This window comes from Hemicordylus capensis, chromosome 3 (genome assembly GCF_027244095.1).
Source record: "Hemicordylus capensis ecotype Gifberg chromosome 3, rHemCap1.1.pri, whole genome shotgun sequence".
Classification (NCBI taxonomy): domain Eukaryota; kingdom Metazoa; phylum Chordata; class Lepidosauria; order Squamata; family Cordylidae; genus Hemicordylus; species Hemicordylus capensis.
The window spans coordinates 238,511,269-238,537,530 of record NC_069659.1 but is presented as its reverse complement, the minus strand read 5'-3'; the positions used below and the strand labels follow the sequence as shown (position 1 = coordinate 238,537,530).

General features: G+C 42.9%; 1 pseudogene; it reads left to right on the top strand.

Moving 5' to 3' along the window:
* The first annotated feature begins 18,764 nt into the window (after positions 1 to 18,764).
* On the top strand, positions 18,765 to 24,094 carry LOC128348735 (plasma membrane calcium-transporting ATPase 1-like; annotated as a pseudogene).
* Positions 24,095 to 26,262: the final 2,168 nt, after the last annotated feature.

Sequence of the window (26,262 nt, the reverse complement as noted above, 5' to 3'; positions counted from 1 at the left end):
TTAGTGACTGTGGGAGACTTAAGAAATTTATTAGGTTTAATTGGCCTGTCAACTCTGATGGTAGAATCTTAGCAAAACAATGAATATAGAGATAATGGAGAATCCTTTTGGGAATTTTTATTTTAAAACTGTGCAGTCCTTATGTTAAAAGTAAAACTAGAAAGGAAAGCTACTAACACTAAGGAGACATGAATCAAAAAGTGATAAACATTCAGATGAATGAGAAGAATTGAATAGAGCGCCAATGCCTTACCATGGGACAAAAGAATATAGTTTTTCCACATGCATTTCTTTGAATGATTCATTCAACTAGTCTTTATTATTATATATTCACAGGTATTGTCAGTATCTTGGTGCTAGCAATATTAAATATCTTCTTAGTGTGACATTCACACCTATCCATGGGAACACATTTCCATGGAGAACAGTATTGTGTGACCTGGTGTATCCATGGATACAATCATAGCTACCTGGAAGCAATTCTATTGATTAGAGTGGTTGAAAAATATGCTGACACAATTGATGAATTCACTGTTGGGAAGTTGCAGCAGTATCCATGGATACACTGAGTTACCCATTACATTGTTCATGTGAATGCCTCTCTTGGTACCACTGTGTTCTATCTTCAGAATCAACTAAGAACACCCTCTTAAATAAACCACTACTGAACAAAGTCAGGACATGCAGGCAGAGTTGTATTTTCCAGGGTCTGTCCCTCAATTTTTGGAATTTTCTTCACTGGGGCTTAACAAAATCTGAGCCTTCATGTCTCTCAGAAGCAGTGTGATTTTTAAAAAATTATTTAACTTGGCTATTTTGGTAGACAGGACAAAGGTAGAATACAGTAGAACAGTTGGTGTGTTACCATTTCGTTCTCTTGGGTTGGGGCACGATTTAAGCGCAATAAAATAAAAGTTAATACATTTATTTTGAACATCATCTATGGCTGAAGAGCCATAACAACATTGAATAGATGAAGCTGCCTTTCACTGAATTAGTCTATTGGTCCATCTAGTTCAGTATTGACAGACTGACAGCAGTTGTACATAGTTTTAGACAGGAGTCTTTCCAAGTCCCATCTGGAGATGGCAGGGTTTGAAACTACATGCAAAGAATATGATCTAGCTGTTTAGCACTTAGCCATGGGCCTCCTCTCAGCATGGACCTCCTCGGCATGACTCAAGATGAAGGGCTCTAATATTTTCCGGCCATGGGAACAGGAGTGTGGGTTTCTAAGAGTTCTGTCCTTATACATCACAGCTCTTATTCTGAGAATGACTCAGGTCTACCTGGTCTCAATAGAAATTCAGTCAATATTATTTAGATGTCTTAAACATTTATTTCTGTTAATTTTTAAAACCCCAAACTGGGTAATTCTTGACCATGAAGATCCTAACCTCTGTGCCCATGATTAGGGATAGGATGAAATGGATTTTGCATTTTGTTTCAAGCTCAAAACAAAACACAAAATTGCTGATATGTTTCACCGAAACAGTGGCCAAACCGGTGTTTTTGATGAAACAACTCAACATGTTTTGAGTGTTTCAGCCATAGGGAACAATGGGGAAACTCGAAACACCTCATTGTACCCCATAGGTATCTCCTAGGGATGCCAAAGTGGGTTGAGTGGTAGGGCATGAGGGGTGCTGCCCACCACCCAATCCAGAAAAGAAATGGGCAAGTGAGAAATTTTAAACAAATTTTTAACCTCTTCCCCAAACCCCCATTTTTTCAGTTCTGCCTTGAAAAATACAGCAGAAGCACACAGTAAAAGGAAATATGTCCCTCCCAACACACACACAACACACATGTCAAAAACAGTCCAAAAATGGGCAAAAAAGAATCACTGGCCCAGAATCCACTGCCAGCCACAGTGCCTGTGCTGTAGTATAGAAGGGCGGTATAGAAATTGAATTAATAATAATAATAATAATAATAATAATAATAATAATAATAATAGTAACATCATTGACACAAGTTGCTCTCTCACACACAATTATGACCCTTACATTATTTCCTAGCATTGCAATAGTTGCCACAGCAGCATCCTTTGGAGCAAGCATAGCCATATGCTCAACTAGAGCAGTATTAGCCACATTTTGACTGAGTACACCTTGTAATGCAGATTGCAGATGAGACCAGAGCAGTGAGTGAAGCACAAGTCTTTATGCCAGACATGGAGCTCATTACAGCAATCACCAAGAAATATCTCTCTCACACACACACGCACGCACACACAGCTGCCACTGTCCATTTATCGCCACAATACTATTTCACAAACAAACCAAAGCACAACTCAAGGAATGCAGACACCCAAACTCTGCCTTTGTCAGTCTGAGAGCCAACGAAACCAGATAGTTATAGCAGCAATAGCACAGCATATTATACTAAATGCTGAGAAAAGAAAACCACAGCATCAAACCTACCTTCCTCCTCTCCTGATGTATCCTCTTCAAGAGAGTTATAAGGGTTCTTTCTACCCTGCAGTCCCTTTGAATACATTCTGAAATTCCCTCCTTTTGTCCCCACCCCCGCTCCCTCTTCCCACCCTCCAGCCAATGTGGGCACAGTTGCCCCATACACATGATTTGTATGACAACAAGCCAACCAAGAAGCAAGGAGATTGCAAGCCAATTGGAAGTCAGTGCCAGAAAAACCAATCAGCAAGGGAAAAACAGGCCTCCAAAATGGTGCTTGAAACAGCAAGACATTTCGATTGAAATGGGATCGTTCTGCTGCAAGCTCAAAACAGGCCCTTTATTTAGAGGGCATTTTATTTTGAGCTCGAATCAAAATATTTCAACATCGAAAGGTTCTGCACATCCCTAACGATTACTTGGCCCATATTAAAGAACCCAAGGAAAATCAAGGTATGTCTTTTCATATACTGTAGGTCTTAATTGTATTCTAAAAGAGTATTAACAGCAACAACATTCAGGGCTGTTTCACAAAAAGTGTCTCGGCATATACCAGCTGCATTCAGTGAGGCTATTCTCACATGGAATGATTCCATTCTCATGTGTAATGATCCCATTCTCATGTCTATTGGTCAGAATTCATCTGAACTGGTTCATTATAAAATTATTTCCATGGGTATAAGTGAAAAACTAAGGTTAGTTTTCACATCTCACCACACATATTGTTTGTACCCTGGAACCATGTGTGAACCAGTCCAAAGATTATCTACTTTGCTATGTTTTTCAGGGCTGAAGGCAGATTTAAGTTACCTTGCTCTTTTTGTTAATATCTTATTATAATTTATGCATCTCTTCCTTAGTTTTGTAGGCTCGAGAACTGCTATGGTGTAGCAAAGTCTGTTTGCAAGACCACAGATCCATATTCTCTAATTCAAGCTGAATCGAGTTCTTTAAGCTGCAAAGAAGCTGTGATATTCAAGCTGGTGCAAGATTTTGAAAAAGTGAAATTTAAAACAAACTTCAGTGCGTCTCACATTTCTGAGCATGTGCAAGGAAAGCCAAATTAATTTCTATAAGACAGGTCAAATTTCTCAGGTGGTAATTGCAGATTCTAAAATACTGCAAAGAGTTGTTTTTTTAGTCAAACATCTCAGGATTTGTAAATACCATTTTAATTAACAGATTGCATGCTTTCATTCAGCAACCTCAGCTCTTGGACAGCACATCTTAATTTCTAATAACCTTATTTATGTAACCTCAATTAGGCTGAAAACAAGTATCTGAACAAAGGCAGAGATCAGACCTCAAGTATAAAGTAAGGGAAAGCATACATAAAGCAGGCCTGGGTAACCATGGTGATGGCTCTCCCAGTTTCTTACCTTTTGTGGATTTGCCCATTTCTAGGACCTAGATTTATCAGCAAAGTCTTCAAAAGGCTGCTTTACTACAACTGAATATTTGAGCAAAAAATAGCAACCACAATTCAATTATTGGTTCTGATGTTCCCTTCCCACAGTCTTTCTGGAGTAACTGATTTGCATGAACAGGTTGCATAGGGATACATTAATTTCCAACGGAGATCAAATGATGAACTTGTCTTTTGAAAAGATGTGCGAAATGAGTTTCAGCTGCATATAAACATTTGCATCATAATTGCTCCTGATATGTTTTAGCCTTGACACTGACACAAACAGCCATTAACGCCTGCACATTCTTTGCATTTCTGGCAGTTGCCACTTGAGGTATTGACTGTTCTGCAGGAAATTGTTGGAGAAGATTGCTGTATGTGCCTAAAAGATAGTAATAATGACATATTATAATTCTGAATAAGCTGTACTAATTTCCTAAATAAAAGCAAGACTGCTAATGGCATGCAAATTAATAAATACATGAGAGTCATTCTAAAAAAGTGTGTTTAAAATTGAAAAGTGTTTGCTCAAGACAAGGTCGCAATTTATGCTAGAAATTTTACAAGATTTCTCCCCCCCCCCCATATCCGTGGATAGAGCTTTTATATAAATAAACCCACATCTGCAAGATAGGGTTTATTTCGGCCCTCTCCGAGCCTGTGGTGGACATTCTGGAGGCCATCACACATGCTCACAGACCATTTGCATGGCCAGGTCATGACCCAGCCATGCAAATGGCCCGTGCGCATGCATGGTGGCCTCCAAAATGTCCACTGCCAGCTTGGAAAGGTCTGAAATGGCCCCCAAATGGCCCAGAACAGCCCGTGGGAGACTGGGGGGGAGGGTGGCAGGGGGAGGGAGAATCGCTGAAGAACTTCCCAGCTGCAGCAGCACCTCCTGAGACCTCGGAGGCAGTAAACCATTAAAAAAGAAAAAAAGAATCAGCCCTGCACTGGCCTGTGGGGTTCGGCTCAACCGGGACCAGTCCGACTTGATGGCAAACAGGCTGAAGGTTGAGCCAGTTCGCACATCCCTACAAGCGAGATGCCAGTTAGTAGAAGTGTACAAGCCAGCTCAGCTTGAGCTGCGCTTGACATCAAGCTGGTTCAGCTCAACAGGTTTGGGGTACAACTGTACCACCTTGGCTGGTCCAAGTTCAATCAAAACCGGGCACAGTTTGAACTGAGGCGGCTTGGAGCTATACTGGTAAAGGGGAATCCATTCAACCGTTGGTGGGGAAAGTACCATTCACAGGAACCTTAATAGTACAGACACTGTCCACGCATCAAGGAAAATCAATGCCATGCTGACTGACTACACTCCATAAATAACACCTTAGAAAGGATGCTTTGCGGGACAGCCACATTGGATCAGGTGTATTATTAATGAGAGGTTCCTATCCTTTGTGCATGTCAAAATGTCTTGTATAATTAAAGTGTGTGTAGTACCAATGTGCCAAGGTGTGCGTAGCAGGTTGCTCAAGTAACACAAGCAAATGGATATACAGACAAGATATTTGTGGGGAGACATGTTGCTTGTTTCTTTATATGACTGGACAGCAGGAAGATTTCCATGGACAGGGTTTCCATGGGTTTCTGCTCTAGGTCGACACATTGGTATTTCTGCTATGCAATGTGGTATCACTGTGATCTCTGTGTGATCTTTGCATGTGTGATCTTTATTGGGAAACAACCAAGTTGCCCAGTTCCTGGTGTTACCAGGGCTCCATGTGAACATACTTCTGTAGCCCTTTATTGCTGGAGACCTCTCCTGCTGTGCCCATCTTAACATCCCATATTTTCTGTGTGTATTGATAGCGGGGGGGGGGAGGGATGAGATGCAGTGGAAATCGGGCTTTCCCCCATGTGAACATTCACCCATTTCCCTTTTAAATGCATTGAAGACTGGGGCATGGCAACGTAGCATCCCTGTTGCCAGGCAATGGCAGGAGGAGTGTGGAGACTGCAGAGGGTGGGGCAACTGATCGGAGAGGTAGCCAGTGAGAAGCATGGCATGCATAGAGTTGACATGTTTCTGGGCTGGTCTGAGCTGCCTTCTCTATGGTTTCAGGAGCAGCCACAGCACAAAACCCAGGTTACAACAGCGGCAGAATTAAGACAACACGATGCTGCCTTCATACTGGAATTTACAGCAGTGAAACTCACTACAAACTGAAGGTTCAAATTACGACTTGGGGTTGAAAACCTCAGATCGCTTTTGTAACAAATTATGGTTTCACACATTTGGAGGACCACAAAACCGAACCTCTGACATGGTTGTCTCCGGTTTGGCATTATGTCTGAAGGCGGCCATAGTGTTGCGGTGAGAAAAAGACAGTGGCAGCTCTGTGTGAGTGTGTAATATTTCTTGGTGATTGCTATGAGGAGCTCCATGTCTGGCCCTGAGACTAACTTATGCTTCACTCACTGTTCTGGCCTGCTCTGCAATCTGCATTGCAAGGTATGCTCTGTCAAAATGCAAGGTATATTCAGTCAAAGCAAGGTTGCAGAATGCATTGAAACTTGTGTGCAGTGTACTCTGTGCATGCAGATTGTTCTGGCCATAAGGAACAATGGGGAGACTCAAAACACCCCTTTGTTCTCCATGAGTTGTCCCTAGGGACATCAAAGTGGGTTGTGTGGTAGGGCATGATGGGTAGTAACTACCATACAAACCACTTTGGTGTCCCTAGGAGCTACCCATGGGGAACAAAGGAGTCTTAAAGGTTTCCCCATTGTTCCCTATGGCTGAAACACTCAAAAGGTTTGTAGTAGTTGTTTAATTGAAACAGCCAGTTTGACTGCTGTTTCAGCAAAACGTTTCAGCCATTTTGTGTTTTGTTTTGAGCTCAAAATGAAATGCAAAGTCCATTTTGTGCATATCCTTAGCCAATTCCCCATCCTTCCCAACCTTTAAACTGCTGAAAAGCATTCCTCATTGCAATTTCAAAGGTCTTATGGGGGCAGGGATTGTGCTTGGAGTGTCCTCAGGTTAATATCCTCCTCAGGTGAATGCCCACTGAGACCACTTTTGCCCTGTCTTTGGTCCTTTAATCTTTGAGGTATCATTCACTTCGGGTGGTGGGGGGAATTGGCTTGGAGGATTTCACCCTTCTAAGTCAGTTTCCCCTCCTTTGGACCGCAGGCTGAAAGGGCAACAAGTGCCAGACTGTTTGCTTCCTTTGAGTCCAACTCTCAGTTCCATACACTGCTCCCTCTTACCAAGCTGGCATAAGGATAGTGCACATGCACAGTCCATATCACCCACTGGTTCTGAGGGCTTCAAAAGAGACTAGGAGCCCACAGGAGAGACCAGGAGCCCACAGGGGGGAAACTGTATACATCTGAGGTTCCCCACATCTGCAGGGACATACTTCCAACTTTCCCCTTTTGTCATCTCACTACCAGTAATTCTGCATACCAGCTACCCATTTTGCTGCCAGAGAAAATAATAATTATTATAATAATTTTGCTGCCAAAGAAAATAATAATAGCAAGTCTCCAGAGACTATCCAGGCAACAGTACATCCTTGATAAAACCCACTGATATGAGGTCAGGGGGCTGGGAGGAACAGGCACTCTGTACTAGGCATCTGTGCCTACAAAACTTAAAGACATTTTAATTAGCAGGACAATATAAAAATAGAATGTAAATGAGTCTGCACTGTACTTTTGTGCACAGTACAATCAAATTCATCAAAAGTGAATATGGTGGTAATATTAACTACACGAGATCCCCCCATATATCAAGCCGAACATATTGGTAATATTAAGCAGATGTTTGGGGCTTTATGACATATGGAAACATATCTAAAGACATTGGCCAACATTACATCATCAAGCAGAAATGCTACCAGGGGACTTCTGGGTAAGAACAAATACTTGCCCTGTTAGGAAAGAGAAATGGCATTGCTTTTCTTCCACCATTTGTTTGACCAATAACTACTTTAATATTCTGCCATTCACTATAATCCATTCCAATCTTGATTTTGTTTTGCTGTTGGGAAGACATATATAATGTTTCCTATGTATTCCTTAGTAGCTACAGAAAATGAGATCTAGAGACTTTTTACATAGCTAGAGTCACTCTCTAGGTAAGTGAGGTCATGCAGGCCTGGAAGCTACTTCCTGCCTTCCAGCCATGCTCTGCGTATTAAGTTGGATGCATGTCCATATTGGCCAAGGAGTTAAAATTTTTGATTACTAATATTCCCCAGTAGCCAAATTTTAAACTATGGGGTTATTGGGTCCTGACCAGCTGCTTGCCCACTGCCCAGAAAATGAAGCACAACTTCTAGAAATCATGTTAACATTTTATTTGGGTTACGTTTAGGATAGGTTAGAAGAACCAATCTTAAAATGTCTAAATATATTAAAGAATTCAGCAGGCATCTGACCACTCCTGCCGAATCAGTTTGCAAATCAGTCTCAGCAACACAATGTATAGAACCTAAAACAGGAGACCCAATGAAAAATTAAAAGAAAAGTCACAAAAGCTATAGCTAGAGCTTGAAGCCCAAAGCTAGGGGAGGAATTCAGAAAAGGGGGATCCCCCACAATGGGCATGAATTGTCCCCTTTGCTCCACCTTGGTTTGCATTTGGATGGGAGACTACATGTGGGTGCTGTAAGATATTCCCCTCAGAGCAGGGATAGGCAACCTTGGCTCTCCAGCTGTTGAACTCCCAGCCACAATTTATTGTGGCAGGGGATGATGGGAGTTGTAGTTCAACAATAGCTGACACACCAAGATTGTCTACCACTGCCTTCGAGCAGGGTTTCTTAACCTTGGGCCCCCAGTTGTTGCTGGACTACAACTCTCATAATCCCCAAGTAATAGCCACTGCAGCTGAGGATTCTGGAAGCTGTAGTCCAACAACATCTGGGGTCCCAAGGTTAAGAAACCCTGCCTTAGAGGATGGAGCATCAGTTCATTGGAAGACATCTGAGGTCCCAGGTTAACTCCCTGGCATCTCCAGGTAGGGCTAGAAGAGACTGCAGCCTGTAATCTTGGAGAGCTGCTGCCAGCCAGTGTAGACAAAAATGAGCAAAATGGACTAGTGGTCTGACTCAGTATAACGCAGCTTCTTATGTTGCTATGTTCCTGTAGGAACATAGCAACATCTGCACATTAAATCTTATTTAATGATGTTGGAAGTGAAGGACTATAAGTTGTCTCTTGTCTGATAGGAGGGCAGACTAGAGAGTCAGAGGGCTAGAGGGTCAAGACATTGGTCTTCCCTTCTCTACTGCTCTGACACTATTCCTTGATATGTAGATTGCTATTCTTAGGGACTTCCTTCCTTCCAGCCACTTCCTGCTTCCTTCTCTTCTCTTCCCTTCCTTCTCCCTTGCAACATGCAAGCTCCTCTCTCCCTGTACCATGTGTGCAGAGATGCAGAATCCATCTGCATCCAGCTAGCTAGCTAGATTAGAGATCCTATCTCTTCACTTTCCTATCTAGAATGGAGTTCTTTAATAAATACCTCTTATATTGATTTCAAACTATGAACTGGCTCCAAGTTACTTTACTCTCAGCACACACTCATACCTCAATAAATTCCGCTGTGTTGTGCCTCTGTGCACTTTGCTATAATGAAAAAGGGTTTCTCTTACCAGAGAGAATTCCCAACAAATGATGGAAGGCCTGATTATGTAAGGTACTGTAAAGACTATGCAGCTGCTGGAAAAGCAGGAAACCTGTGCTGCAGATTTTAAGTTTGCTGACAGAGCCACATGTTGTTTTTAACAGTTTTCAAAATGGTTGCTAGGGGTGGTTGTTGACAAGCAATAATTTGGCTTAAGCTGAGGAATCCATCAGCAGATGAGCTTTGTGTGAGTGTGTAGAAGAAGGAGCAGACTTGCTTGCTGTTGCTCTTGAGGGCAGAACTAGAATCAATAGGTTAAAATTACCAGGAAGCAAGGCAGGTGGAGGGCATGACCATAAGGCCACTATGTGCAGGGTCTAAAATTACCTAGCTGCACTTCTCCTCTTCATGACTACGTTCTAAACAATGGCTGGAACCAGTGGTGAGGTCAGCATTAATATTGTTCCGGAAGCTGGAATAAGTCTTTCTGCTCTTCATAGGTCAGGTTTTTGTTACAAAAGATGGTCAAAGTGCACCCCCAAACTTGCTGTGTGTGTATGTGGGGGGATACATTCCAATGATCTTTGTGAAAGCAAAGGTTGCACGATCCTTTGAATATTTACTTGGGAGAAATCAATTAAACTCAGTGGGACTTACTTCAGAGTAAGCACCTATAAGATCAGGGCTCTGGATTATGTATTTGCAGGCCAGCACTCAAATCTAAGTATATACATTTGGAAGAACTGTTGTGTTTTCTTAGGATCTAAGCTTAAGTTTATATGCTATGGATAAGGCTGTACACAAGCAACTCTCCCTGAATGAAATTTGCAACTGGGGACACTTCGTACCAGACAACTAAGCATCTATTTTGGGAAGCAGAAGGGAACGATGATTCTCAGCCACGCAAGGCCAGCTGTACCATAATAAAATATGAGACAGGAACTGAAGAGAAGCAAGTTCTGGGCTCTGTTAAGAGACAGCCAACTGTCTGCTGTCTGCTACTGACATTTAAAAGATATTTATTTAATCTTATTTAATATGGTGCCTTTCACCTTATGGCTCCAGCAAGAGTACACAGCAGAGAGTCTTATTTCAATATATCCCCCAAACCCAAATTAAATTAATTTTAAAATGTATGTCTGGACAGGAAAAATATGGCCATATGAACTTATAGGGGGTGGGGAATTCCACATCCTGGGGGCTGCCACTAAGAAGGCCCTGTCCTGTGTGCATACCATTCAAACCTCAGTAGGTGGCATCACACAAAGAAAGATTTTCCCTGACTTTCTTAATGGACCGGTAAGTGACACAGCGGGAAAATGCTTGACTAACAAGCAGAAGGTTGCCAGTTCAAATCCCCGCTGGTATGTTTCCCGTAAACACCTATATCAGGCAGCAACCATATAGGAAGATGCTGAAAGGCATCATCTCATATTGTGCAGGAGGAGGCAATGGTAAACCCCTCCTGTATTCTACCAAAGAAAACCACAGGGCACTGTGGGTGCCAGGAGTCGAAATTGACTTGACAGCACACATTACCTTTTAAATGCACATCCAAGCATACAGTTCTTAGATTACCTGACGCAAATCAGTTAAGACTTTAAAGGCAACAATCAGCACCTTGAATTGAACCTAGAGACAATGGTAAGCCAGTGGAGATCACATAGAATTTATGTAATATGTTCCACCTAAGAGACCTTCATCAGTAAATTCACAGTGGCATTCTGCACTAGTTGTAGTTTCCAAATACTTTTCAAGGGCAGCCACATGCAGACCATGTTGCAATAATCCAATAAGGACCAAGGCATGGTTGGGATAGTGGCCAGATCTGCCTTCTCAATGCAAAGCTGAGCAGTACAGTCTCCAACTGACTTTCCAGGAGCAAACTGGGGTCCAGAGGCACATCCAGGTGCCACACCCGGCCCTTCAGAGAAAGTGCTATGGTAGTCCCAACTGCTCCAGGCAGTTGCTTAACTCGGGAGGAAACTGATTATCTAGACCCGTTTCAAGCTGGTTTTCAGGTGGGCTATGGGGTAGACTGTGCCTTGGTCGATCTGATGGATGATCTCCAATGGGGAATTGACAGAGGGAGTGTGACCTTGTTGGTCCTTTTGGGTCTCTTGGCGGCTTTCAATACTATCAACCATAGTATCCTTCTAGAGGGTCTGACGGGGTTCGGAGTGGGAGGCACTGCTCTACAGTGGTTCCACTCCTACCTCTCAGGCAGATTCAAGATGGTGTAACTTGGAGACAAAATGCAGCAGCCAGGTTGGTCTCTGGGACATCTCGAAGAGACTATATTACTCCTATATTAAAAGAACTAGTCTGGCTACCAATAGGTTTCTGGGCAAAATACAAGGTGCTGGTTATAACCTATAAAGACCTAAACAGCTTAGGCCCTGGGTATTTAAGATAACATCTTCTTCAATATGAACCCCATCACCCATTGAAGTCATCCGGAGAGGTTTGTCTGTAGTTGCCCCCAGCTCATCTGGTGGATGCACGGGGTGGGGGGGATTCTCTGTTGTGGCCCCGAGACTCTGGAATGTGCGCCCTGCTGAAATATGAGCCTCCTCATCTCTGACAACTTTTTAAAAAGTCTCTGAAGACACATTTATTCACCCCAGCATTCAACTGGACTTGTGGTTTTAAATAGTTTTAAAGTTTTAATTCCAGTTTGGACAGAACTATCCAATCAGCTGCCCAAATGCATGAAGAGGAACATGGAAGGCACATCTTCCCACCCCACACCTGGAACACCATTCCATATATTAACCATGGAATTAAGGGTGGTTTGGATGGTCCACCCCATGTGACTATTTGGGGACAAAATGGCACATGTGCATACACACAATCTTCTGCACAAGATTAATCAGCCAAACCATCTCATCTGAACTATATCTCTACCCTAACATGGCTGTATTGATGTCTGTTTGGTACAGTGCTCGATGAACTTTATCTCATCTAGGAGTTAACACCAAAATATAGTGCTCAAATTCAAAGAAGAACAAGGCTGCCGAACCTTCTCATTAGTAGTCCCACTTAGAACCTGTAGCATCAGCAAATACGGCTTGTTAGCCTGTCTGAGGGTGTATGGATGTGTTCAGACGTGACATGGTACCTCCTTGGTTGCAGGCACAGCTGAACTCCACATGACCTGCCATCACGTACAAGTTCTTCCTTCCTTTCCAGCTTATCTTAATCCTTGGGTTCAAGTGAGTTTTGGGGCTCAGTTTTCTGAAGCAAGTAGGTTATGAAAAGCCGAGATTGGTGGGTTCAGACATCACAACCCATCTCAGCATATTCTAACCTAGAAAGGAACTAGGCACTCATGCAGGGATGGGAGGGGGCGCATATGTTCTTGAGGCTGAGGTCACACAGAGCTCAGCAATAGCTAGGTACCACACGGCATCTGAACCTACCCTATGTGTAAGAATTTAGAAGTTACCTGCTTAAATTCTTTCTTCTACACAAAGGCACCACACACAGTCTACACTATCATACTTTACATATTTACATTACTTTACAAATCTCACTTTATGATTCTTCTACACAATCTTACTTTAGATATGGCCACCCTACCCCAAAACTATAATAAACCACTTGTACTACACATGGATAATCTAGCCATATTTACACATTATATTCAACACTTGAACAATCTTTCTACAGTGTTATTCTCATGTTACATTGGATTTAAAAGGAGTGGTACACTTTGTACTGTAAATTTGGGGGACCTATATCCAGGTTCACTTTTTAAATGAAAAGCAGTTACAGTCAGTGACACAAAAACATGTACATACAGAAATCTGAACATAGGTACAACATGATGTTTGAATAGAGCTCTTGCATGGCATGTCTTTTTCTGACACTGTATGTACTGAATGTATATGTCACAGGTAGGCACATTTGCCCCTGGGCCCCTGTCATATGTACACCGTAGACCAGGAATGGGCAGAAGGTAGATCAGGATTTACTAGTTGATCTCTGGATGATTTTCAGAATATCAGCAAGGGCTTCCGACTCCCAATTGTTCCAAAATGGCAAGTAGAATATGGCCCTACACTACTTGTATCTCTCTTAGCCTCAGTGCCCCTCACCGGTAAAATATGAGTATTAATTTGTGCCCATATTGCATCCACAAGCTTACATCCAGCCGAGCTGGATGTAAGCTTGTGGATGCAACACGGGCACAGATCTCCATGCAGCTCTGCTGTGGCCAGATCTCCATGCAGCTCTGCTGGCTGTTTTGAGAGTGTTGTGTTAGAATCTGTGGTGTAGATTTGTTCTTGTATATGGAAGTTATCCCAGGGTATGGCTTATAGGGTGTAGCCCACCATTTTGGACTTGAGAGTGCTCTCCTGAGGCCCTATTGTGCATCTGCCTTCAGTGGGTGGACTCTGGAGTTCAAACAGATCCTGCAAGCCTGAAATTCACCCACCTCTGCTGTAGATGTTACAGTGAATGTCCAAAACTTACTAAATATCAATATCCATATGCGGATGCTGACAGATTAGTTTAGTGAATGCCAGTGTTCACTGGTACATATCCTTGCTTGCCAGATAGACATGGCTGAATACTGACAATCCCTTTTTGGGGACTGCAAACATCCTCTGAGTTTTAAACATTCATAAAATTCATCTGGGATTGTCAGTATTCACACTCATCACGTTTGGACATTCGCCTTTCACAAATACTATAGTGTACCCACCAGGAGCATAGCAGGACCGCTGGTGGCCTGTGTATGGCTGCCGCTGCGCGGCCCCGCTAACCCCACCCCCACGTCTGATATCGGATGCTGGGGCTAGCCATGCCCCCGCATCTGAGGTCAGGCGTGGGAGCGTGGTCTGGCCAAACGGAGCCTTGAGGCTCCATTCAGCTGAAAGACCTTCAGTTAGTCTTTAACTGCCGAAGGGGCCGCACGGACCCTTCAGCAGTTAAACGAAGGCTGGTGCTGCTTTCGCAGCACAGCCCAGGAGCAGCTCTTCCCTGCAGGGAAGAGCTGCTCCTGGGTGTGTTGTGAAGGCAGCACCAGTCTTTTAGCTCCTGAAGGGGCCGAGCAGCCCCTTCAGGAGCTACTTAGGCTGGCGCTGCGTTCGCAGCGCTCAGCCAGGAGCGGCTCTTCCCTGCCCTTGCAGGGAAAAGCCGCTCCTCCTGGCTGGCACTGCGAACGCAGCGCCAGCCTTTGTTTAGCTCCCGAAGGGGCCGCGCGGCCCCCGCTCAGGAGCTAAACTACCGCCCCCGCACCTGACGTCAGACGCTGGGGCATGTCAGGGCCGCAAATGGCAGCTCCTGATTGGGCAGGGCCCGGGTTCTTTGAACCCATTCACCCAATGATAGCTCTGCCCCTGGTATCCACTAATTCAGCTATTTGTGACACCTGTAATTGAGCAAGTCACAGAGAAATCAAAAGAGAAGTGAAGAGGTGGTGAAACAATATTATATTGTGAACCTTCCTTTACCTAAGGTAGCTAAAGTACTTCAAGACACCTCATTGCACCATCACGTACTTCAGAATATTTTATCCCCATACTCCTAAAGAACAATGCAGAAAATGTGGAACTTTCAGGAAAATGTGACTTCCACCACAATTATATCTTTCAGGTACATTCATATTGTGGTTTCTCTGTATGAGAGATTTATTGGAGCAAACACCACTGCTTTGAGGTGTTTGTGTCTCAAAAGATTTTGGAAACACCTATCAGGAGGATGGGGTTACATAAGAACAGCGCTGCTGAAACATGGCCAAGGCCCATCCAGTCCAGCATCCTGTTTCACACAGTGGACCACCAGGTGCAACTGGAAGCCTACAGGCAGGTGTTGAGGACATGCACTCTCTCCTGATGTTACTCCCCTGCAACTGGTATTCAGAGGCATCCTGCCTGTGAGGCTGAAGGTAGCCTATAGCCCTCCAACTAGTAGGAGCTGATAGACCTCTCCTCCATGAAGTTATCCAAGCCCTCTTAAAGCCATCCAAACTAGTAGCCAACATCACATCTTGTGGCAGAGAGATCCACAGGTTGATTATGCATTCTGTGAAAAAGTACTTCTGTTTGTTGGTCCTAAGTTTCCTGGCAATCAATTTCATGGGATGACCCCTGGTTCTAGTGTTATGGGAGAGGGAGAAGAATTTCTCTCTATCCACTTCCTCCACACCACGCATGATTTTATAGACCTCTATCATGTCTCCCCACAGTCGTACTTTTTCTAAACTAAAAAGCCCCAGGTGTTGTAGCCTTGCCTCGTAAGGAAGGTGCTCTAGGCAGGCCCCTGATCATCTTGGTTGCCCTCTTCTGCACCTTTTCCAGTTCTATAATGTCCTTTTTTAGATGTGGTGACCAGAATTGTAGGCAGTACTCCAAGCGCAGCCACACTATAGTTTCATATAAGGGCATTATAATATTAGCAGTTTTATTTTCAGTCCCCTTCAAAATGATCCCTGGTATGGAATTGGCCTTTTTCACAGCTGCCACATATTGAGTAAGCACTTTCAATAAGCTGTCCACCACGATCCCAAGATCCATCTCCTGGTCAGTCACGGACAGCTCAGATCCCATCAACGTATACTTGAAGCTGGGGGTTTTCGTCCCTATGTGCATCACCTTACACTTGCCAACATTGAACCGCATTTGCCATTTTGTCGCCCACTCACCCAGTTTGGAGAGATCCTTTTGGAGCTCCTCACAATCTGTTTTGGATTTCACTAACTTAAAGAGTTTGGAATCATCTGCAAATTTGGCTATCTCACTGCTTACCATTACTTCTAGATCATTTATGAATAAATTGAAATGCACCAGTCTGTCGTAAATCTGTTAGCTCGGCTAACCCAACAGGATTTACAACCCACTTCAGCACTCCCTGATGAGATAACAGAAAGTGGCAGTGGAACTGCATGAGTGAAACATAAAAGGCTCACAAAGAAAACAGTAAGTGAATTAAGTCCCCTGAACTGCACTAGGTACCCCCCTCTAACAATTACTGAGTAATAAGTGAAAGAAAACACAGAGCAAAGGAATGAAAATAGCGAAGGACAACAGAGCAAGGAATTAACAGAACAAAGCAGGAAGCATAAACAAGGCAAACTGAAACTCAGACAAAGTTTGGGAATTCAATGGCACACTGTCTGCAACCAGTGAACGTTGCAAACAGCCCTGAGCAATTGAGAAAGTACCAAATATATAGGGCTCAAGAGAAGCATCAGCCAATCACGCTTCCCTGAGTCAGCATTTCGGCTTCCTCTCTAGTGATCTCCTGTGCCTGCGTGACTTCCACTGAGCCTCCCTCTTGAGCCATCTTCTCAAGACAGGTGAAATCCCAGGCTCCTCCCCATCAGAAATCATGTCTGGCAGCTGTTGCTAATCCTCAGCTCCAGAGTCTGGGCTCCGTGCCAAGTCCTGTTGCTGTACCTCTGAGCCCTCACCAGCAGGCGAATCCTCCCATTCCTACCCTGACTCCTCTGAGTCAGAAGTCTGAGGCATGACACAGTCCCAGTACAGATCCCTGTGGGAACCCCACTCCCTCCATTGTGAAAACTCTCCATTTATACCTAACCTCTCTTTCTTGTTTTTCAACCAGCTAGCAATCCACACATGTACTTGTCCCCTTATCCCATGACTGCTAAGTTTTCTCAGGAGTCTTTGATGAGGAACTTTGTCAAAAGCTTTTTGGAAGTCCAGGTATACTATGTCAACTGGATCACCTTGATCCACACACTTGTTGACACCCTCAAAAAAGTCCAAAAGGTTGGTGAGGCAAAATTTACCTTTGCAGAAGCCATGCTGGTTCTCTCCCAGCTGGGCCTGTTCTTCTATGTGCTTTACAATTTTATCTTTGAGGATGCTTTCCATCAATTTGCCTGGAACGGATGTTAAGCTAACTGGTCTGTAATTTCCTGGATCGCCCCTGGACCCCTTTTTGAAAATCGGTGTTACATTGACTACTTTCCAGTCCTCCAGTACAGAGCCTGATTGTAGGGTTATATATAAGTTATATATTTTTGCAAGGAGGTTGGCAATTTCACATTTGAGTTCTTTGAGGATTCTTGGATGAATGCCATCTGGACCTGGTGATTTGCTTTTTTTTTTTTTTTTTAATTTTTCCAGAGAGTTTAGAACATCAACTCTTGTCACTTCTATCTGACTCAGTTCTTTAGCCTCCATCCCCAAATAGCCTGGTTCAGGAACAGGTATATGCTCAGTATCCTCTGCTGTGAAGACAGACGCAAAGAACTCATTTAGCTTCTCTGCAACCTCCATATCCTCCTTAATAATCCCTTTCACTCCCTCATTGTCTAATGGTGTAAAGACACCGGATGTGCAATTAGGAAAAATTCATAATTGCCGCGTTCCTGACTGACGTATAAGAATATGCAAGGGCTGATGCCAACATTTCACCAAGGGAACCCAGGTAGTTTGAGCTAGCCGTGTGATCCATAGCACAAGCTTCATATCACAACATAGTTAACTGGTTCCTTGGTTCCTCCTATTGCCATTCCCTTCTATGCTCTCCTCCCTTCTCAGTTTCCCAAGGAGCCCACTGGCAGTTCTCAGTGGAGCCTGCTGCCATTCATTCCCAGGTGGGTGGGGGCACTGTGGTGGCTGCTGTGTCCTTAGTCTGTCTCCTAAATGGGGCAGCAGCAGTGGTACAACTTATGTATTTTTAAAGGTATAAAAGCCAGTGCCAGTTGCCAACTATGACTTTAGCACCGAGCACACTCATTCCATTAAAAATATATCTGCCCTGTATGGTACAGGGTATAATTTTATCTATTTATCTATTTATTTATCAAATTTATACCCCGCCCAAACTTACGTCTCTGGGCAGCCAATTTTAACAGGTTGTGGAGGGGCTGTTGCTAGCACTGCTATTCTATGGACTGCCAGAAGCCTCTCTGCTTATGTCTGATACCACAGGCTTCTGATTCTCACTTTTAACATCCTCAGGAGTCTCATGGGATCATGGGCTCCCCATTTATTGGCATATTGGGGACGTCACTTATCAGGCAGTGGGACATTCACCCCCAGGTTCACCAATTACCAAGTGAATTGAAAGGAGATTAGCCTCATGCCTTTCCTTATATTAAGGAATGTCTAAGTAGATTCCGGAATTAACTTCCAAGTTAGTCTCTTCTCAAGGTCTTTCTGTCTGACGACAGATCCTTTACTTCCCCTCCCTTGCAGTTGCCTCAAACAAGCTAATGATACTCACCTCAGCAGGAAAGTCAGATAAGTCGGGCCAAGGATAATGGAAGCACAAGCCATGGTTTCATTGGCTGCTGGTAGCATTCTGATTCCATCACCCATTCTGCTGTAACTGCCATCTTGTTCAGTTACTGACCAAAGTGCAAAAAGGAGAGAGCCTGAGATATAGGAGTACAGGCATTTTTCAACCTTGGAGCTAGGCCAGAGTAATGGTGGGACTGCTGGACTGGGGGTGAGTTGGTAACTTGGAACTAAAATAGGATTGTGGCAAAACTGTGGCGTAGAATTGTACAGTGGTTCAGACAATGGCATTTTAAGGATGCTGCTGAATCAGGTCACAATAGACTTGTAGAACCATTTGTGAATCAACTATGGACTGACTAAAAGTCTCCCAAACTTGCAAGCTGCTTTTTTCAGGGAGCCCTCTCCTTTATTCCAGCCAGTTTTGCTGCTCTTTTTCTCATTTCTTCTTCTAGGGCCTCCAAGCCAAATGCATATTCAACAAGAATATTTCCAGGGTCTTGTTGTTTCAAGCTGGAACAATTTTATGTATGAATACAGTCAGCTTAGATAGTTCTCCTGCCTAACTAGGTCAGGCAACTGGCTGTTTAAGGGACAGGAGGTTGATCTCCAAAAACCACTGTGCATATGTGTGTAATGCTGTGGCATTAGAAATCAACTTAGTAAACTAATACCAGTGAGGAGGTGGTACCCAAAATTCCTTTTGAGAAGCTGCTAGTGCGTGTTGGCATTAATAGCTAGTAGCTGCAGTGCACTGGGTACCAGTCCCCTGAATCCAATGTATAACTTCTGAACTGCTAAACTATTTACCTTCTAGAAATGGAAATATACATAGTAGATCTTTTGTATGAATGAAACAGACACTGTGCTGTTGTAAAAATGGCTGTACCAATGTAGGTAGAGTGTGCCCCCCTCCATGAGCCCGTGTGTCATTTTTCACTTTCAGTATATGAGGAGAACTTGTAAATTAATTTTTTAGAGCATAGTGCATTGCATTGCGGGATTATTGTAATGCTCTTCTCATTGTATGTTCCCAGCATCAGGTATTGAGAGGGATACTTTCTCAAAATTTAGAGTCAATTTAGCTAAAGTAGCCAACAGCTGTTGATATTCGATGAATATCTCTTTTTAAAGTTTGTCTGAATTAAGACATTATCATATATTATGCTTTCCAAATGAGGCTGCACATACCCACACTTTGCTTTGTTCTTTCTGCTTTTCCTCCATGCCATTTTCCCAGTTTTGAGATGGTACTGGGGAAAGGGTTAATTTTTGCTCCCGCCCCCACTGCCACCAAACCCTTCAGTGCCAAAGCGCTACAGTAGTAAATATATGCAAGAGTGTTTGTAAACTTCAGTTTTTATTCCAATTAAATGGTTCTGGATTGTCATTGCAAATTACAGGACATCAGCACAATGGTGACTCCGGTAAGCATCGTGGCAAAAGACTTGATTATCACTCTCTCAGAGCTAAGAAACTTGATGGAGTTACGAAAAACAGATGCAGTAAAGAAAATACAGGAAAACTACGGTGACATCAGTCAAATCTGTAAACAGCTGAAAACTTCTCCTCGGATGGGATATGTGGTACCCCATCAGAACTGGATATATTTGGAAAATACACCTTTCCTTATATCCCTAAGAAACCCCTGACATTCTTGGAGCTGATATGGGAAGCTCTGCAGGATCCCACATTATGCTTTTTAGGAATAGCGGCCCTCTTATCACTGGGGCTTTCTTTTTATAACCCACCAGGAGAAAGTGCTGCAGCATGCCACACCACTGACATGGAGCAAGAAGAAGATGATGAGGAGATGGATTGGATAGAGGGCTGTGCAATACTCCTGTCAGTTGTTTGTGTTGTACTGGTAACAGCTTTCAATGATTGGAGTAAAGAAAAACAATTTCAGGGACTGCAGCATCGCATTGAGAGCAAACAGAAGTTCACTGTAATTCGGCAAGGGGCACTAATCCAGGTGCCAATAGCTGACTTGGTGGTTGGGGACGTTGCACAGATCAAATATGGTGACCTTATTCCAGCTGATGGTTTGCTTCTCCAAGGACATGATCTGAAAGTTGATGAGAGTTCCCTCACAGGCGAATCAGATCATGTCAAGAAGACTTTGACAGCAGATCTCATGTTGCTTTCAGGTACCCATGTCATGGAAGGCTCTGGGAAAATGGTCATTACAGCTGATTATACAGCAGGTATAAATTCACAGGCAGGAATTATCCCAGTTTACTTGGAGTTGGGGAGAAAAGTGAAAAAACAAAAGACAGAGACAACAAGGCTAAAAAGACAAAGGACTCTTCCGAGGCAGCAAAAAATCTAGACACTGTAGATATAGAAAGGGGGGGATGAAGATGTAGAGATCAAAAAAAAATGAAGAAGAAAAACACAAAAAGCCCCTTCACACAAAAAGGAAAAAAGAGTTCTGTAAGCAAAACTGACCAGATTAGCGGTTCAGATTGGCAAAGCAGGACTGGCAATGGCTATACTCACCGTTCTTGTCCTTCTAGTCCGTTTTTTCATTACAAATTTTGTGATTAATAAGCTTGTTTGGACTAAGGAATGCACACCAATATATCTATGAAAGATCTTGAAGGACCTTATCATTTGTGCTACCATTTTGGTTGTAGCAGTGCCAGAGGGCCTTCCACTTGCAGTTACCATCTCACTTGCATACTCTGTGAAGCAAATGATGAAAGATAATAACCTAGTGAGACATTTGGATGCCTGTGAAACTATGGGCAATGAAACAACACTTTGCTCAGATAAAACAGGAACCTTAACCATGAACAGAATGACAGTAGTCCAAGCCTTCATTGGTAACACGCATCATAGAATTATTCCTGAACTTCACTTAGTTCATCCCACTACTTTGGATTGTCTGCGTAAAGGTATTGCTACTAACTGTGCATATACGTCTATAATTATTAATATAACGAGTATAAAAGCAAGTCCTGAAAGAAGAGGGGGCCTGCCCTGCCAACTGGGCAATAAAACAGAATGTGCTTTGCTGGGCTTTCTTCTAGAATTAAAACAGGATTACGAAGCTATAAGGGGGATGATACCAGAAGAGCAGCTGTATAAAGTATACACCTTCAGTTCTGACAGGAAATCTATGAGCACAGTTTTGAAAAATGATGATGGTAGTTACCAAATGTTCACCAAAGGTGCATCTGAAATAGTCCTTCGGAAGTGCTGTTTCATACTGAACGAGGCTGGGGAATCTGTACCTTTTGCAGAAGAAGACTATGCCCTCATGATCAAGAATGTGATTGACCTCATGGCCTCCGAGGGACTCCGGACCATTTGTCTAGCTTTCAGAGATTTCCCAGCCAGCGATAAGGAACCAGATTGGGACGATGAGGATGACATCATCAAAGACCTGACATGTATCTCAATTGTTGGTATTGAAGATCCAGTGAGACTCGAAGTTCCCGATGCAATGTCAGAATGCCGGCATTGTTGTGTGTATGGTCACTGGGGATAACATTAATACAGCTCGTGCGATAGCTGTAAAATGTGGCATCCTTCAACCTGGGGATAACTTTTTGTGCTTGGAGAGGAAAGAGTTTAATAGACGAACACACAATTCAGAAGGGGAGATAGAACAAGAGCTTTTCGACAAGGTTTGGCCTACACTTCGTGTGCTTGCAAGGTCCTCGCCTACTGACAAGTACAACTTAATAGATGGGATCATTAACAGCAACGTCACCAAACAAAGGCAAGTGGTAGCAGTAACTGGTGATGGTACGAATGATGCGCCTGCATTAAAAAGAGCAGATGTTGGCTTTGCAATGGGTATCGCTGGAACAGATGTCGCTAAGGAAGCTTCAGATATCATTCTAACAGATGACAACTTCTCAAGCATTGTAAAAGCAGTTATGTGGGGCAGGAATGCACATGACAGCATTTCCAAATTCCTTCAGTTTCAGCTCACTGTCAATATTGTAGCAGTGATTGTTACCTTTACGGGAGCATGCATCACACAGAATTCCCCTCTGAAAGCTGTTCTCAGATGCTGTGGGTCAATCTCATCATGGATACATTTGCTTCTCTTGCTCTTCCAACAGAAAAACCAACAGAAGCTCTGTTGAAACGGAAACCTTATGGTAGAAATAAACCTCTTATCTCTCGTATAATGATGGAAAATATTTTATTCCATTCCATTTATCAGCTTGCCGTTGTCTTCACGCTTCTTTTTGCAGGTGAAACATTATTTGATATAGAAAATGGACGGACTGCAGCACCAGAGGGCCCACCGACTCAGCATTACACAATTGTATTTAATGCTTTTGTAATGATGCAGATTTTTAATGAAATCAATGCACGGAAGGTTCACAGGGAAAGGAATGTTTTCGAAGGAATATTCACAAATAGCATCTTTCGCTGTATCTTGGTGGGAACATTGATTGTACAGATCCTAATTGTTCAAGTTGGAGGGAAACCCTTTAGTTCTGCATCTCTAACACTAGAACAATGGCTGTGGTCAATCTTCCTAGGCATAGGGTCACTATTATGGGGACAGGTGGTTGTGAGTATTCAAAACAAGTATTTATGCTTTCTGAAGGAAGTTAGTGAGGAAATTGTTGAAGCAGAAGTAGCTGAAGAAGCAACAAAGATTGACTAAGGTGAGAGGGAATTTCTTCGCAGTCAGCTTCTGTGGGTTAGGGGCCTAACCAGAATACAGACGCAGTGTCGAGTTGTGAATGTATTTCGTGCATCCTTATATGATGACTTAGAAGCAGCAACCATTGGTCCCGGTGAAATGGTTTAAAAGCAGTAGACTTTTTGAGCCTATTTGGGCAAAAGCATTTAAAATGAAAATAGCAAGCCAGTTAATAGTCTCTTAATGTCTGGGTCTGAGCATTCTGCAAACCGTGCTCTTTAGCTCCCAGACTGCAATTCTTAGGGGAATGGGGATAGATTTGGAAAAAAATAGGCTACGTTTTGTTGTTAATGGTTGTTAATAGTTGCTTTGTTTACAAGCAAAGATTATTCAATAATCAAATCAAATCTCTTTATTTCGGTCAGCGACCAGCATGAGGTTAAAACAAATGTAGAAGGGAAGACAATCAAACTTCTATTACAAACAATAACACCAAATAAAATTTAAAAAGTCCTCCTCAGCATAGATCAAGGTACTGGAAATACTACTAAAAATACAAAATTAAAAATAAAGGAGGCAATAGTATTTCATACTTATGAGACTATTACACAAAAATCAAAACTCAACCAGTTGCCTTCTCGACTCCTAAAACTGAGAGGGATTAAACAATTCAGGAGCTTTGGAAAATATTGTTGTTAGATTTACTGATGATATACAGGTGATACCAGTACCTGCGTGCCCATCTGCAGCTAGCCACATTATAGCTACAAGTTGCTCTGGCCTTAAATCCATCACCTATTTTCCCGTTATTATGCTCTTACGCAAATGGAGGGCTGCACTACAAAATTTAGCTACCTGTCTGGTGGCGCAGGAATAACTTCCTTCCAACAGCCTGCCAATCATCTGAGGAGAATCAAGACCTGAGCATTTAGCCATCAAAGGGTAAATGAGATCCCGATGCAGGTCTCTATAGAACAAACATTCCTATAGCACATGGGTGACTGTTTCCACTTGACCCTCACCACATGGGCAGAGCCTCTCCCCATATGGAATCCCTCTATATCGGCCCTCTAAGAGGGCTGAAGGCAGGGCACTGCATCTTGCCAGGGTAAAAACTCTTCTAAGTGGGGGCACCTCCAAGACCGTGAGATAGGATCCTGGGGCCAAACTATATCTGACTGATTCCTGGCTCTGAAAGTCAGGTACCCTTGCTATATCCGTTTGTCTCTCAATATCTTCAGTTCTCTGTTTAATGAGCTTCCTAGCTGTCTCCAAACTTTGCGTAAGCAAGGCAGACTGATCGAGGCCTGAAGCAGTCATCTTTTGGTTCAGAGCACACTTCCAGGTCGACTGATAGGAATCCTCTAATACTAAGCGGCTCAGCCCTGTGCCCGAGGAAAAAACTCTCAGCCAATAAAACAGCGCCATTTGCCAGCATCTGGCCTCAACTCTAATTAGACCCGCCTCCAATCTGAGCCTCGCATTAGAGGTACACTTGGGTGTCTGAAATAATGCTCTGAAGAATTTAGACTGCACCACGGCTGGGGGGGATCTGGGTAAGGACCCAATTGGGCACCATACAGTAACTGTGCCAATGATTTCACTTGAAAAAGTTTTAGGGCCTCAGGGATAAAATACCCTCCTCCCTGGTTCTATAGAACTGCAAAATAGCTCGGGCACTGTTTTGGGCAGCCTGGGCCACATGAGAGGCATTTATTCAATAATAAAAATGCTAAAAACTTTCTTTACTCTTATTGCTTAATTATTTAATAATGTACCAAAATAACAATTAACATAACTATCTACCAAAATAATAATTAATTAAGCATAGAAAGAGAAACACTTTAGACCACAGACTCTACCTTCACCCTGGTATATTATTTTTATTTATTTATTTATTTATTTACACAGTCAGACAGGTGTTATTGACTGGTTTGTTTTATCCAGACATTGAGTCTTTCCCAAGGACCTGGGATGGCTGAATTTTATTATCAGTGTTGTTGCTGTTATAGATATCGTCGCAAAATATAGGCTGTTCCCAGTAAAGCTGCTTTTTGTAATTGGCTGACGGTGATTTCTGTGGCTCCTATAGTGGTTGAGGTGCTCTTCAAGTTGTTTTGGATCTGCACCCAGGGCGCCAATTACCACTGGGATTATTTTGGTCTTTTTCTGCCACAGCCTTTCAATTTCAATTTGTAGATCTTTGCATTTTGTTATTTTTCTCTATTTCTTTTTCTGCTATTTTGTTATCCCCTGGTATTGCTATGTCGATTATTTTGACTTGTTTTTCTTTCTTCTCGACTACAGTGATATCTGGTGTATTGTATGGCAGATGTTTGTCTGATTGTAGTCGGAAGTCCCATAATATTTTTACACCTTCATTTTCTTCAACTTTTTCAATTTTATGGTCCCACCAATGTTTGGCTACAGGTAGCTTGTATTTTTTGCAGATGTTCCAGTGTATCATCCCTGCTACCTTGTCATGCCTTTGTTTGTAGTCAGTCTGTGCGATCTTTTTACAACAGCTGATTAGGTGGTCCACTGTTTCATCTGCTTCTTTACCAAGGCGGCACTTGCTGTTTGTGGTGGATTTTTCAACTTTGGCTCTTATTGCATTTGTTCTTAGTGCCTGTTCTTGTGCAGCCAGTATTAAACCCTCAGTTTCTTTCTTCAAGTTGCCATGCTTAAGCCATTGCCAGGTCTTGGTGATGTCTGATTTTCCACTTATATTGTGCAAATATTGACCAAGCAGGGGCTTATTTTTCCATTTTTCTGATCTGTTCTTGACTGTTCTTGTAGGCCTGCTTTGTTTCATTGGTGTTGAATAGTTTCTCGTTCTTGACCATTTGAAGTGCATCTTCTGCACTGTCCTTGATATATATATATTTTAGGCCTCTTTTCTCCTTCTCTACTGTTTGATGGACTTGCAGCATTCCTCTTCCACTTGAGCTGCGAGGGAGGTATAGTCTATATACATCACTGCGGGGGTGCAGAGCATGATTGATGGCCATGAT